Genomic DNA, 3,434 nt, shown 5'->3' on the forward strand with positions numbered 1-3,434 from the left:
ACACAATACAAAACAATTTTAAAATATACATGTCCAAAAAATATTGCAATTCTATAAAGAATTGCTCTTTTACACTTGCGCCTGATGGCCGCTCACACATCAGATTTTAACACTTTAATAAAATAAACAAACACAAAATGAAAGTAAAGCCGCAGCCCCTCGCGGACGACTGCCCCTCACAAAACACAAAATAAAATCCAGGCCTGTCCTCTCTTGTCTTTCACTGTCGTATTTCCTCCTTTTATCCTTCCGGAGCTGCTCCGTGGGACTCGAGACTGGTGAGTGGTGCAGGTGTTGTTTATTATCAATGACTCCACCGGCCTCGCTCCGTTCCCACAGCTCTCGGCCCCGCCCCCACTCATCACAAATATAAATAATAAATCTAAATCTAAATCTAAATTTTATTTATACAAACCTTTATACAAACTCAAAGCAACTTTAAGATAAGTACAAGTGGAAATATAACCCAAAAGACCTTTTTTGTAATCCATATTAAGAAAGCCTAGTTCTATTAACTAGAACTTTCAAGACCCAACTCGTATTCTTCTGACGCTGAATCAAAAGCAAACTGAAATGTAATATGTTATTCATTCTGCCAATACAGTCTGAATCAGAAAGAAAAGAAAAAAATAAAATGTGACATGTGGCCAAGTATGGTGACCCATACTAGGAATTAGTGCTCTGCATTTATCTCATCCTAAGTGCACACACACAGCAGTGAACACACACACACCCGGAGCAGTGGGGGGTTCGGTACCTTGCTCAAGGGCACCTCAGTCGTGGTATTGAAGGTGGGAGAGAGCGCTGTACATTCACTCCCCCCACCTACAATTCCTGCCGGACCTGAGACTCGAACTCGCAACCTTTGGGTTACAAGTCCGACTCTCTAACCATTAGGCCACGACTTCCCCTAATAGTGTGAAATGGTGGATATCATTATGTAATTCGTGTGGTGTGAAAGAACCAGTATTTGTCTAGGCTGTGTATGCATGAGTTGATAAATGTTCAGATTTAAATTTCATTCCAAAATATTCTACTGCTTCAGAAGACACATTTGTGCTGCTACATTTGCAAAAATAGCAATTAATCCAAAAATGAAAAAATATACTTCAAAAAACGTTCAGAAAGTGATGGTTTACATCTCGCATAACACTAAAACCCATCAATTAAATCAATGTGAATTCTACTTACTTCACTTTAGGCCCGTAGTATTGCAGCCATCTTGTTGCCTTTGACATCCCAGCACTCCACGCTGCCTTTGCTCTGAAAACAGTGATTTCAAAAACATATGCAAGTATGAGTTTCAAATAAAAAACGCAAGGCGCAAATATCAGTCTGAAATGGTAAATAACGTTAGCAAAACAGCCATCATAAATGCTCCTCGAGCCGCTTTGTTTACCGTGGCTTCGGCTGCATTAGTAAACTTAATTAGCATCACATGGATATGCTAGATGAAACTGACGAAGCGGATCATAAATAACGATTAAGAAAAAGTTAAAAGTTATTGTAATATAGTGAATGGGCGGGTTTGTCTAACGTTACCTGTTAAATTAGTTTCTGTGGCGCGAGTGTCGGTTAGATCTGTCAGCCGTCTTTCTGGTTTAAAAGACAAAAATCACCGGACTTGTTTGTCTGTCTCCAACTGAGAAAAGCACACAAAAAAAATTATATATATATATATATATATATATATATATGTTTTTATTTTCCCACTGACAAACTGTGGTGTAAAACACTGTATATTTAACACTTGCCGTTGATAACTTTGATGTAATGGCTCTTTGCTAGCTAATACATTAGCATTGCTGAGCTGGTTAATCTTCAAATAATAAGATACAACAATAAATCATAAACGTTCAAAAGTTTTGTTACTCTGTATCACACAAAGAGTACCGTTTTTCTTCAGATATCAGCATGATAACACATTTAAAGGGTCATGAAACCCCCCCGTTTCAGCACTGGTTAGTTCTCGCCACAGTTTTAAAAAATGCTAAAAAAGTGGGCGTGGTGCGCAGCAGATCGGAGGGGGAAGAGGGGAGACAGATTAGTGATGGGAAGTTCGGATCATTTTACCGACTCGGACCTTTGAGTCTCGTTCAGCAAAATGAACGAATCTTTAACACAAATGTTGATCACACTACAAACAATACAAAACTGCAATAACAAACAGAAAAGATTAATTCATTGTTTACCTGGGTCTTCAGTCTATGATTAGCTCACCTCACCTCTTATTTGACAAGTCTTCGGGTTTGAGTTCATCACGTGACAGCCCCATAAACTTAACCAATGCAGTCTGAGCCAGAAAGAGAATTGATTAGTTCATCTCTCGAGTCTTTCGAATCGTTCGTTCTTTTGTCACATGACATGACAGTATTGGATAGAGAAATTAGTCAATTTACAAGCTTCCTTACAAACGGGTGCATAGTTATTATTTTTATTATTATTATTATCATCATTATTATAATTATTATTTACTCTTACAGTTATGTGATGCGTTTCGAAAAACCCGAAGACTCGAGAGATGAAATAATCAATTCTCTTTCCGGCACAGACTGCATAGGTTAAGCTTATGGGGCTGTCGCGTGATGAACGAACAACTCGAAAAACCCGAAGACTCGAGAGATGAACTAATCAATTCTCTTTCCGGCTCAGACTGCATAGGGTAAGCTTATGGGGCTGTCGCGTGATGAACGAACAACTCGAAAAACCCGAAGACTCGAGAGATGAACTAATCAATTCTCTTTCCGGCTCAGACTGCATAGGGTAAGCTTATGGGGCTGTCGCGTGATGAACGAACAACTCGAAAAACCCGAAGACTCGAGAGATGAACTAATCAATTCTCTTTCCGGCTCAGACTGCATAGGGTAAGCTTATGGGGCTGTCGCGTGATGAACGAACAACTCGAAAAACCCGAAGACTCGAGAGATGAACTAATCAATTCTCTTTCCGGCTCAGACTGCATTGGTTAAACTTATGGGGCTGTCACGTGATGAACGAATGACTCAAAAAACCTGAAGACTCGAAACAGGTGAACTTGACTAATTCCAGTACAGAACCTATAGGATGTTGCACATGCGCGACTGAACGAATCACTCCCCGAGCCTACTCGTTCTTCCCGAGTCACATTAAAGATTCGTTCAAAATGAACGCACCTCTGAGAACTTTTAAGGCTTATTCTGTGGCGTTTATATAAGCCTTTTGACGGGTTGCGTCACAGAGCTGTAAAAATGGTTATGCTCACCAAGTGAATTAATTGTGTTTGTGCCGAACTCTTATTACAAAGCAAAAACAAACACTCTTCTTCGACCCATGAACGTTTCTCTCAATTATTGTGCGTGATGCCGATGTCATCTCACAGACTCTGAAACGTCTGTCATAGCAAATCAACACATGCTGTTGTGAATAATTAAGCGAAGCGTCTTCTCATAGGATAA

The 3,434-nt window shown here is 39.7% G+C and overlaps 1 long non-coding RNA gene across 1 annotated transcript; it reads right to left on the reverse strand.

Annotated features, from left to right (window-relative positions):
• Positions 1–1,191: 1,191 nt before the first annotated feature.
• On the reverse strand, positions 1,192–1,629 carry LOC107685797 (uncharacterized). The gene is made up of 2 exons (XR_001633985.1): positions 1,543–1,629; positions 1,192–1,263 (listed from the first exon to the last, which is right to left on the reverse strand). It is a non-coding gene; the product is annotated as an uncharacterized LOC107685797 (long non-coding RNA).
• Between the last annotated feature and the right edge of the window lie 1,805 nt (positions 1,630–3,434).

This window comes from Sinocyclocheilus anshuiensis, unplaced genomic scaffold (genome assembly GCF_001515605.1).
Source record: "Sinocyclocheilus anshuiensis isolate Anshui unplaced genomic scaffold, SAMN03320099.WGS_v1.1 scaffold1195, whole genome shotgun sequence".
Lineage (NCBI taxonomy): Eukaryota > Metazoa > Chordata > Actinopteri > Cypriniformes > Cyprinidae > Sinocyclocheilus > Sinocyclocheilus anshuiensis.